This window comes from Nicotiana tomentosiformis, chromosome 4 (assembly GCF_000390325.3).
Source record: "Nicotiana tomentosiformis chromosome 4, ASM39032v3, whole genome shotgun sequence".
In the NCBI taxonomy this organism is placed as follows: domain Eukaryota; kingdom Viridiplantae; phylum Streptophyta; class Magnoliopsida; order Solanales; family Solanaceae; genus Nicotiana; species Nicotiana tomentosiformis.
In genome coordinates this window covers 85,284,573-85,297,259 of record NC_090815.1, presented here as the reverse complement: position 1 = coordinate 85,297,259, position 12,687 = coordinate 85,284,573, and positions in this window count along the sequence as shown.

The window sequence follows — 12,687 nt, the reverse complement described above, 5'->3', positions numbered from 1 at the left end:
CATTCTCTTCAGACCCTAGACACCTAAAAACACTCTCTCAAGGTTCTCTCATGATCCAAGACCCAAACAAAGGGCAAACAACACAAATCAAGTGTCGGGAATCCCGTGGCGCTAGTAAGTTTCTTGTTCTTCTTGTTGTTGCTGATTTTTGTGTTGTTCCAGCTCGTGTTGGAGGTTGTTTTAAGTGTTTTATGTTCTGTAAATACTCCTTAAAGTTCTTAATATCAACCCTAGGTGATTTCAAGTCTTCTAAAGTAATTCTAGTTCCGAAAAGCCCAAATTGATTGCTAGTTTCGCTTCCTTGTTCTTGTGGCAGAATTTGAGGGATATTTCGTGGAACATTAAGGTCAAATTGGAGTTGTTCTTTCTGTTTAAAGGTAAGGAACCCCTTACTCTATAGATATTTAAGATTATCCAAGTTGCAGCTAAGTCATTGAAGCTAGAACTTGTGAAATATATATCGAAAGGCTTGGTAGTAATGTTGTTGGTTGGTGGACTGTTTTGGAGGCTCAATATGATTATTAATGATGTTGTTTGGGCTGTTTGGTGATTGTATTGACTTGTGTGAAGTCATATAAATAGGGGAGGTGCTGTCCATTTCATCGTAAAATAGGTTGTGGTCGATACATAATAGTTACGACGCTTAAACGAAAATGATAGTGTCATTTGTCTTATTGTAGACTAAGGAGTCGTGACATTTGCATAGCTTGAGGTTGGGCAGTATATACAAGGTATGTGAGGCTATCCCCTTCATTATTTTGCACGACTCCAATTGTACATAATGTAATGAACGAGCTCCCAAAGATACTCTACTCTTAGAAGCTAGCAGTACTTACATTGCTGCCCTTCTTATGAAACGATTAATATTGATGTTACTTCTCTTATTCTTATATTATCAATGTTGTTGGTAGCTCCTTATTCTTATAAGATTCTTGATGAAGGGTTAATCCTAATAACATGTACGAAGGATACCGACCTTACGTCACTCCAAAAGGTTCAAAATGTGATTCCAATGAGTCCAGCATGCATCATATATATGTATCTATTTTACTCTACCGAGCCACGCTATAGTTGGCCGGGTATGGCACCTATTGTGCAACCACTGATCAGTTGGGTTTTACCGAGCTCCACGTGGCCGGGTACGATTCTACCGAGCCCTATGATGGCCGGGTACGTTTTACCGAGCCTATTACGGCCGGGTATGATATGATGATGATGATGCCCACAAAGGCATATGTTTTAAAAGTTTATGTATATATATATGTATGTATCATGTATTTCATGTTAGTAGCCCTCAGAGGTACCCAGATGTCACAGGTTGTATATTCCCTATCACTGTTTACATTATTGTTCTTACTTATGCTATTCTGCCTTACATACTCAGTACTTTATTCGTACTGACGTCCTTTTATTTGTGGACCCTGCATGTCGTGCTGCAGGTCCTGATAGACGGGTAGACGCAGCTCCCCCATCACAGTAGGCTATCCGGTTCAGCGTTATTGGCAAGATCCTTTCTCCGGACTTGCCGTGGTCTTGGTATGCATTTTTGTTATTGACATTATGGGTATGTCGGGGCCCTGTTCCGGCAATGTTGTAGCACTGATGTAACTTTAGAGGCTCATAGACAGGTGTCGACTTATGTATGGTTTAGAATGCCTTGTCGGCTGATTTTTTGTTGTATAGTCTTTCATGGCATCATGTTAGCTCGTACCTTATATATAGTTCTTGACAGTCTTGTCGTCCCATGTTATGTATGTTCATGACATTATCTTTCATTGTTGGATGTTCATGATCCATGTCTACTATTTATATTGATCTTGTCGGCCCTTAAAGATAATAAGGAAGGTTAGATAAAATGTACGTTGGTGCTCGGCAAGTATGGCCCGGGTGCTAGTCATGACCCTCCAGTTGGGTCGTGACAAGAATAAAGTCCAAATTCGTATTATTCTTCTATTTTTGGACCAAGGAAGCTTGGGTGAGGCGATGTTTCGAGAGTTTTTCAAGGAAAATATTGGGGTAAGAATTCCTAACTTGATTTTGGTTAAATTACATAAATCTATTGTTGTTTTTATCACTAAATTAGTGAATTGGGTTGAAAAATTAAAAAACCCTCTTGGTTTAAATTTAAGATTTGGAGGTCGATTTGTTATTGAAATTCGATAAAATTGGTATGGTTGAACTCGTATTAGAATGGGTGTTCGGATTTCATGAAAATTATGTTGGGTTCCGAGAGGCGGGTCCCGCATTGACTTTTGTTGACTTTTTGGAATAAATTTTTAAGTCGGTGTATTATTATCCGAAATTATTTTCGATGAATTTTAATGAAGTTATACAATTAATTTGGATAGATTTGAACGGCCCGGAGGTCAATTCAAGCAAGAAGGCTATTTTGGAATATCGGTCTAACTTCAAAAAAGGTAAGTGTCATGCTTAACCTCGAGTGAGAAAAATTCCTCTTAGGCATTGAGTCTTATGTGCAACTTGGGTAATTGAAAACCATGAACGTGAGATGACGAGTACGTACTTGGTTTATATGTGCAAATTTTATTGAGTTAAAGTCTTGAGCATATTGTGTAGTAAATTAGATAATTGTTGGCATAAATTTTATCATCTACTTGTCGTGCCTAAACCCTTGTTGTTGACTCTGTTGTTATATGACAATGTGATGTGATTGTTATTTGATTATTTATAAAATTTTGTGAATTTGCTGGCTTGATAATTATTAAAATTTGATTTCATTTTGGATTTTTCCCTCTGTAAATAATTAATAAAATGATCTTAAGAAGAGGTGTTTATAAAATTATTGAAAATTTGATCTTTTATGAAGACTTTGCTTTATGTTGAGTAATTTCTATCTCTATTGATTATTTTTGGGTGTTGTACACATTGTGTGGAGCATTTGGATATTTGTTGTGAAATTAATTGACTTGGTTGTAGCTTTGAAATTTGGTTGTGGCCATTGGGCAAATTGTGATATGAATTGATTTTTGTTATATTATTGTGATAATTTTCCGTGTAAATTGTTGTATTGTGTGAGTTGTTATTTTGGGGAGATAAGGGTGGCATTTCACCGTTGATATTATGTGGTTATAAGGATGGCATTTCACCGTTGATATTATGTAGTTATAAGGGTGAAATTTCACTGTTGTGTTTGTTGGTTATTGATATTGTCTGGGCGGAGCGATAAGGGTGGTTATAGGAGCGATAAGGGTGGCAATAGGAGCGATAAGAGTGGTTATAAGAGCGATAAGGGTGGCAATAAGAGCGATAAGGGTGGCTATTGATATTGTCCGGGCAGAACGATAAGGGTGGCTATTGATATTGTATGGGCGGAGCGATAAGAGTGGCTATAGGAGCGATAAGGGTGGAAATAGGAGCGATAAGGGTGGCTATTGTCAGGGACGATATGTGATGATTTGGGGTTGTGGTGTTGATAATTTTCATGTAATGTTGTGATTTATTTGTGTTTATTTTTATACGTTGTGCAACTTATCTTGTTGTTAGTAAATTGATAATAATCTGATTTATGTTGAAATTGGAAGCTTGTGGCTATTGTCAGGCGGTTTATAAAATAAAATGTGGGCACGAGGTGCCGTGAATTTTGATATGAGATGGGGATATTGGCACGTGAATTGTCAGTGCAGTTGTGATATAAAATGTGGGCACGAGGTACTATGATGAAATGATAATGATATTTAGCATGTGAATTGTCCGAGCAGTTGTGATATGAAATGAGGGAACGAGGTGCCGGAAAAATATGATAATTTAATTATGGGCACGAGGTGCCGTGAAAATATGAAAATGGGCTGAGACCCGTATTTACGAAAAATATGAAAAATGGGCTGAGACCCGTATTTTGATGATTTTGAAATGAGGTGTCACATGGTGACTTTTTAATTGAAAGAATTATATTCAATATATTTATTTAGAAGGATTTTTACTTAGAAAGTATTATATAAAAGAATTGTATTTTGAAAGATAATTATTTGAGAAAATTGTATTTGAAAATATTTATTGAAAGAATTATATTTGAAAAATAATTATTTGAGAAAATTATATTTGAAAGAGAGTTATCTGGAAGAACTATGTGAAAGAAATTTATTTAAAGGGCTTGATTTAATTGGGTGTATTTGTGTTTATTAATTATTGAGTGATATTAATGGTATTGTTTGTTGTCTGTTGTGCATATCACTAGTTGTTTTATCCTGCCTTTATTATTATTTATTTTCTATTATTTTGTATATTATATTGCACAGGTTATTAGACTAGTGAGTGTCTTGACTGTACCTCGTCTCTACTCCATTGAGGTTAGTCTTGATACTTACTGGGCACCGCTGTGGTGTGCTCACTCTACACTTCTGCACATTTTTGTGCAGAGCCAGGTATTGAAGTTATTGGGCTTGAGAAGAATTAAAGCGGGATTGTAAGGATTTAAGGTAGAGCTGTTTGGTCGTCGCAGTCCCTTGGAGTCTTTTTATTTCATTGTACTGTTAAATTGTAATCAAATAGTATTGTATATTCGGTCCTCGTGATCATTCCATGTATTCAGTAGAGTTCGTGACTCAGTATTACCAGTTTTGGGAGGTTGTGTATTGTAATTATTTCCGCTGTTAGTTTTGGTTACTTATTTAATTTTAAAAAAAAATGGCTTCAAAATGTAATAGAAATCGGCTTACCTAGTCTTAGAGACTAGGTGCCATCACGACGCCTGTGGTGGGATTTTGGATCGTGACATTTCACCAATATATCCTTTACCCTTTCCATTATTATTGTCCATCTCTTCGGATGTCGTAGAGTTACATATAATATGAGAGTGTATGAAATTGCTTTGTTGCTTAACTTATGGTGTTTTCAGAAGTAGTTCATGTGAGGTATTTATAGGAGTTGAAGCTTTTGTTTATGGCTTACTCTGTTTTTTTTTCATGTAAATTCTGGTGAATTTCTGAGTTAGCTCAAGTAAGATTGAACGAACATTGTTGTTCATTCTTGCATAGAATGTGTCTCTGTGTTTGGGTTTTGGATTTGGAATATAATACGTATATATTCATTTTTATCTAAAGTCTTATGTTAAATTAAAAGATTGTGTAATTCGTATGTATGAACCACCAACCTATTAATCTTTCAAGCTAATTAAGTTTCCGAAAACTACTTTTTATTTAGTTTATTGTTGCATGGTGTGTGTGTGTTTGTGAGAGAGTGCGTGTGTGTGTATGTGCGTGTGTGTATGTGTGAGTGTGTGGTGTTTGTGCGGGTATAATGGATTAATTAGGATGACTCCTGTTAATTTCTTGGAAATGAACTAGTATACATAAGATAATAGTTTATTTTCAAAAATATTTGACTAAATTCTTTTTTTTCAAATGGAGTAAGGGTGTTGCGGGTTATCGGATGTTATGTTCTATGGCTTCGAGCTAAGTGGGGGAGCATATTATCACCGATCAGATTGTATGGTCATGTGTTATATCAATTTGGGCCTGAGGCATATTTGTGGATCAGTTGCAACTTGAGCAAGGGAATTACTGGATGCATGTTGTGCTATACTTTATGGACATATGGGAATCTTGGAATAATTCAGGTTTGTTATTCGTGGTATATGTAGTGTGCTAGGAGAAAGGATTCACTCGGTTGCTGAAATGTAGGGGTTACTTCTTTAGGTGTTTGTGTGCTAATGGGGCACCAGTCGATCGACTCGTATTGGTGGTGCATTGAATATTAGGGCAGGGTGGACGAATCTCGTGAAAGTTCTAATGAGTTCAAGATTCATATATGGTAGTTGAGGATTACCAGGATTTGTATATGGCTAAGATCTGAGATTTGCATTGGATGGCGTTGAGACTTTTGGTATTTCTGTAATATGAGTGATTCTACATTTCCGTATCAGAGGGGTTAAAGAAACAGCTTCAAATTTACAGAAGGTTTATTCAGAGTGAGTATCTCAGTTGCGGTATTATTGGGTGCTTAAGAGGGAATGCAGTGGTTATGGGCTTTAAGACGATGTGATTTTATGCTAGGATCTCTTGTGGTGCGCTTTGTTAAGGATCGTAGTATACTGGCAAGAAGAAGTGTTAACTTGAAGGCAAGTCGGGAGGAACTCAAAGAAATAAGACAGTTTGATAGTGGGTCGGATCAAAATAGTAATAGAAGTGATCGGTTCTTTTGGAGTGGTGATCCACTACAACAAATTAGACATTTAGCGGTAATTAATTAGCGGCAATAGCTTAATTGCCGCTAATTTATATTCTAGAGTCATTAATTACTGGCAGTTAATCTTTAGCTGGTAAAAGAATACTTTCTAGTGACAAACTAAAAATATTAGTCGAGAAAGAGAAAAACTAGCATTTTCAAATTCAAGTTGTGTGACCTCCAATTCTCTTTAGCTTCCCTCCAATTATTTTTAGTCTCTAAATTCCCCCATTCAAATTCGAAGCCTACGATCTCTCTCTCTCTCCATTTCTCTTCCTCTGATCGGTGAATGTCTTTTCAATTCAACTTAGTTATTCTTTTATCTACTTCTCGATTTTTCTATAAATGTACTTATTCGATTCAGCTAGCATTTTAGTTAAGTTTAGTGTAATATCAATCTGATCGATCTTATATATGTTTATACTTTATACTATTACTGTATATATTGTCTTTGCTTTTTGTTTTAATTTTGATTTTTGCGATTTTTGTATTGGTTTTGGTATTTTTACTCTACAATCTGAAGTCGTTCTCTTTGCTTTGTATATCAAATCTCGGTAATCTCCATAGCTTCTGTAAGTTCAGCTCAATTTTGAACTTTCTCATATACGTTCTGAAATTTCTTATCGTTAGGGTTAGAAATTTTCCTCCGCAGATTCACACAAAACTTTGCCTTTCACTATTCACCAGCAGTAGTCGAGCTCGGGTGTTAAAGTTTAGAGGTAAGAATGTAAATATCATGTGAATTTTTGTACTTCTCCATATACCGATTTTATTATTAAAAAGAAAAACTTATGTATCTGATTTGAAAAAAACACTGGTTTGATATTTGTTATGTTACAACTTATTGTGTAAATGGAATTAGCCCGATAGGGAATAATGTAATATGTTTATGCCTTGTTCCTATGTTTTGTGATGTATAGTGTTTCATTTGATGAGTTTTTTAGAAGCTGTGTTATGTCCAAGTGTTTTTAATGAAAGACTAGTTTGTTGGATTGAAGGACCTCGCTAGTTGATGTTAGAATCTAATTAACCGGTGAGAAATTTTGAGGTCAGGCAGCTATAGAACAACTTAATTCTGTATTAAAATTCCTGTAATTATGTTACTAGAACCTATGCACTGATTCTTATTTGAAGCACTTGGCCATTCTTATTTAAAAAGGACAGCCCAGTGCACTAAGCTCTCGCTATGCACGGGGTCCGAGGAAGGGTCGGACCACAAGGGTCTATCGTACGCAGTCTTACCCTGCATTTTTACAAGAGGCTGTTTCCACGGCTCGAACTCGTGACTTCCTGGTCATATGGCAGCTATTTTACCATGTTTAAGTTGCCATTGTTTTACATAAAGGGCAAGAGAGGGGAGGGGAGGGGATCCATAGCAAACAGACTCGACATTTAATGTCGATTGATGAAATAGAAAAAAGACGTACGAACAAAATGAAATTATAAAATTCAATCCAACTTCAGCTATTTCTTTTTACAAGGAAACAAACTGGAGCAACAGATTCCTAGACATATGCCTTATATATTAGCAATGTTAATGGCAGAGTGATGGCGCTTTAACCTATCGCTTCATTCTAGTTTGAATTGAGGGAGCATATGTAGGCTTACAATTTGAGAGACATAATATCAAATATGACTCTGTTTTCTTATTTTTAGTTGTCTTCAAATGATTACATGTATATTACTTTAATTCTTGCTATCTTCTTGGATTTGCTCTCGTATATGTTATAATATGTATTTTATCTGCAAAAAATTATTATTGTATGATGGTGAAATGCAGAAACTTAAACAAGGAAATTTGGCTCTAAGGTCACACAATGGTAGCTGACAAGAGTATCACATTGTTAATAAATGGAAGAGAAGATTGAGAATATCACATTGTTGATGAGAGACTCAGTTTTCAATTTGATGTTTAGTTGTCTTGTACATAAGGATACTACATTTCTTACAAGTCGATAACTAAGTTGGTGTGTCGGCTTTGTTAGTTCTTGTTTCAAGCAAATGGCATTGTTTTGAGTTTGATAATTCTTCTAGTTTGAAGGTATTGCTCTTATGACTTTATTTTTTATGCTATAAAATAGTGTTTCTTAAATGAGTGGATTAAGGTGAATTTATGGTCAGTTTAGCCACCATAATAATTGCCACTAAAATAAATTACCTTTAATGGCAATTGTTGAATTTTAACGGCAATAACAAAAGCCGCAAAATATGTTAAATACTACATTTCTAAATCAACTTTACTGGCTATAGTAATTGCTGCTAAATAAATGCTGCTAAAAGTAATTAGTTTTTGCGGCAATAATTTGGGTCTTTACCAGCATTCGGCATAAATGCAGCTAGAGGATTTAGCGACCCTAGATCTAATGGCATTTAATTTATTGCTGCTAAATAATTTTGCGGCAATAAATATTGCCACTAAAAGCCTATTTTGGCGTAGTATGAGGCTTTACGGGTGTTTTGTGGCAATACTCTTGGGCTTGACGAGTACTGCCTTGAAGTCTGGGACAGTACCTCTTGATATGACCCATACCTCCCCACTCAAAGCACTTTCTGTGCTGATGTGGCTGTTGAATCTAGGACTGACCCTGATAGTTCGAATAACTGTTGTGATAGGTCTAAATTGGCGGTGCACTAATGAGAGCTGAAGGTGCACAGTATGCTAGTTGCTCAGGACAAGACCCATAAGAACTACGATTGCCCAAAGCACCATGTGATACCTGGAGAGTTGACTGAACCGGCCTGATAGAATGGACTCTACCAAATAAACCCTGCCTCACGACAAGGTTACCACTGAAACCACTGAAATGACAAGGCCTCTTCTCAGATGCTTCCTCTCTACCCTGACCACGAATCCTCTCGATCCGCCTAGCAATCTCCATAACTTGAGTGAAGGAAATATCATCCTCAGTCTCTCTATCCATCTATGGCCTAATACCATAAGTAAGGTCATCTATAAATCTCAACACCCTCTCCCTCTCAATAGGAATTAAGACAACTAAATGGCGGGATAAATCCATGAATTTGGTCTCGTACTAGGTAATGGTCATGCTACCCTGCTGGGGGCGCTCAAACGAACTGCAAAAATCCTCTCTCTGGGTGAAGGGGATGAACTTCTCCAAGAATAGTTGTGAGAACTGATCCAAAGTGAGAGGAGGTTAACCTACTGGTCAGACCCGAACATACTCCTGCCACCACCTCTTGGCAAAGCCATCCATCTGAAACACTGCGAAGTCAACTTCTTTGGACTCCACTATACCTATATTGCGCAATACCTCATGGAAACGGTCCAATAAATCTTGGGGGTCCTCAAAAGGTGTGCCACCAAAGCGAATAGGAAAGAACTTGGTGAACTTGTCCAACCACTTCAGCCATCCGAACGACATCGTGGGTCCCTCCCCGGGCTTTGTAGCAATAACAGTCTGAACTGTTCCAACTGGTGGAACTGTCGGAGTCTGATATCCGTGAGCCATATGCTCTACAATGTGAGTAGCAGGAGTCTAAGATCCTCCCCCAGCCTGAGACATGGCTGGTGCCATAAGAAACACATCGGCCTGGGCCACTCTCTCCATAAGGCCAACCAGGCGGATTAGGGCGTGGTAAAGTACTGGGGTAGCAATGAACCCCTATGGGACCTGATCTTGTCCAACTGGCACGGTCTGAACGGGTACCTCCTCATCCTTCTTGATCTAAGGCTCTGCAATAGGTGTTGTTATGCGTGCTCTAGGCTGAGCTCTGCCTTTGCCTCTGGCCCTACCTCGGTCGCGGCCCCTATCCCTGGTAGTGGATACAACCTAGGCCTTCGGGTCCTGATCAGTTGTGGATGTTGTGCGTGTCCTCACCATCTATGAGAGAACAAGAATAGAATGATTCAAACACTATGATAGAATAAAGTCGCACGATAGAGAAATAAAGAAAGTGAAATTTCCTAAAGCCTTATAGCCTCTAGAAGATAAGTACAGACGTCTCCGTATATATCTTCCAGACTCTACTAAGCTTGCTCATGACTCGTGAGACCTATTCAACCTAGTGCTCTGATATCAACTTGTCACGACCCGAAATCCCAACCACGAGGTCGTGATGGCACCTAACAACAACTTGCTAGACAAGCCAACATTAGCTACACAATATTCATTTTTAACAATTTTAAAAGCATATTAATAAGAAGATAAAGCTATAGATCTTCAAAATATATATAATAAACTCCAAATATGTTGTCTAGTCTAATCCCGGAATTAGGTGTCACAACTATATGAGCTACTAAAACTACTACAAGCAAGGTCCGAAATAAAATATAACTGTCAGAATGAAGTGAACAGCATAAAGATAAGAAGGAAACTTCAGGATCTGCGAACACCGTGCAGATCTACCTCAAGTCTCTGGGTAAATGACGATCCGAGCAAGCCTCCGCTAAATGCTGAGGGACCAACACCAGAATCTGCAAAAGAAGTGCAGAAGTATAGTATGAGTACAACCAACCTCATGTACTCCGTAAGTGTCGATCCTAACCTCGACGAAGTAGTAATGAGGCTATAACAAGGCACTCACAATAAACTTGTACGAGTATAAATAAAAACAATAATAGAATAGAGAGGCAACGACTAACACAAAAACCGAAACAAACAATACATAACAGAAGGCCCCGGAATATCGTCTATGTTCAAATTCACAATACAACATAGATATAGAACCAACAGTCAAGAACAGTTATAACATATATTCTTTGTTGCGGCGGACAACCCGACTCACACACATATATATACCAACACCATTGTGGTGTGCAACCCGATCCCAAAAACTATATCAATATCCGCCGCGGTGTGCAACCCGATCCCAAACAAAAATATCAATATTCGTTGCGGCGTACAATGCGATTCCAAATAATAATTATCAATATCTGTTGCAACATGCAACCCGATCCCAAACAATAATAGCAATACTACAAACAACTATGGCGTAGCTCTCAACATATGAGAAAGGAACCAAAACAAGCAAATACTCTAAGGCAAAGCAATATAACAAACCAAAGCGAAATAGAAGCAACTAAAGCCAAATAAACAATTAAAGGCATAGAACAAGTAAAAACGGACAAGTAAAACATGGGTGTACGAAACATGTAGCAAAAGAAGGCATGTAGCAAGAAAGACATGTATTTAACAAGTAAGGACAAGTAGCAATGACGGCATGACATGAATAGTAGCACGGAGTATAAGAAGGCATGATATAGTTAAAATGCACAGTTAAAAGCTCACCCCACATGCTTAACCCATGACAATGTATGTACATTTGTCACCTTATAAGACGTCCCCACACATAAAATCAAGTAACAAATAGACCAATTAAGTCCTAATTCCCTCAAGTCAAGGTTAACCACGATACTTATCTCTTTACGCAACTAAATTAATAATCAACCACGGCTTTGCCTTTCGAACAACCCTCAAAACCAACCAAATCTAGCCAATAATCGTCCAAATAATTCAAAACAAGCTTTAGAAACTATACACGAATGAAAAGGGTTCAATTTTGATCATAATTAAAAAAGTCACCCCCCAGCCCGATTATCCATTCACCCTCCGAGCCCGGATATGTGATTTATTTCGAAATCCGGCCTTAATTTGAGGTCTAAAACTCAATTTTACAAAATTCCTAAATTCTACTCAAAATTCCTAATTTCTACCTTGAAATTTATGGATTTGATGATAAAATTCATGGAAAAGCAATTAAAATTGATTGAAAACTAGTTAAAGTTGTTTACCAATGAATTTGGGAAGAAAATCATCTTCAAAAATCGCCTCTAGAGTGTTTAGGGTTAAAACATAGTGTCAAATGAGCTAAGTCCCGACTTTCCCACCTTTTACTCAGCTGCAAACGTTGCAATTGGAAAATGCGATGTCCGAAATTGCGAAACACTGATCACAAATGCAATCAGTGCATCAGACCCCCAGAAGTCGCAACTGCGACAAAAGCCTCGCATTTGCGACTACCCCCATGTGCTCAAATGTGATCAAAGCTTCGTATTTGCGAAGCTCAAGTGTCGCAAATGCGACAGCCATATCGCATTTGCAGAGCTCCCCTAATCCGCATTTGCAATCCAAACTTCGCAATTGCGAATTGCTAATTCCCCAACACCTTTTGCAAATGCGAGCAGTCACTCACAAAAGCGAGGCTCGTATTTGCGAGATATGCAGGTTTACACTAGCAACAGTTATGCATCAATTGTTCCAAATCAGTCCGCAATGTATCCCAAATCTCATTCGATCCCCTCGGACTCCAAACCGAACATCACACAAGTGTAATAATATCATAGCAACTTTTCCGCTACCTCAAATCATCAAAACAACATCAAATAACAAGAATCGATCATCAAAAGTCTAGATTTCTACTTAAAAACTCATTTTCACAATCTTTCACATAATGCACCGAAATGCGCTCGGATCACCCCGGGACCCCAACTAAACATACATACAAGTCCAAAAATACCATATGAACCTACCGGAATGTATGTAT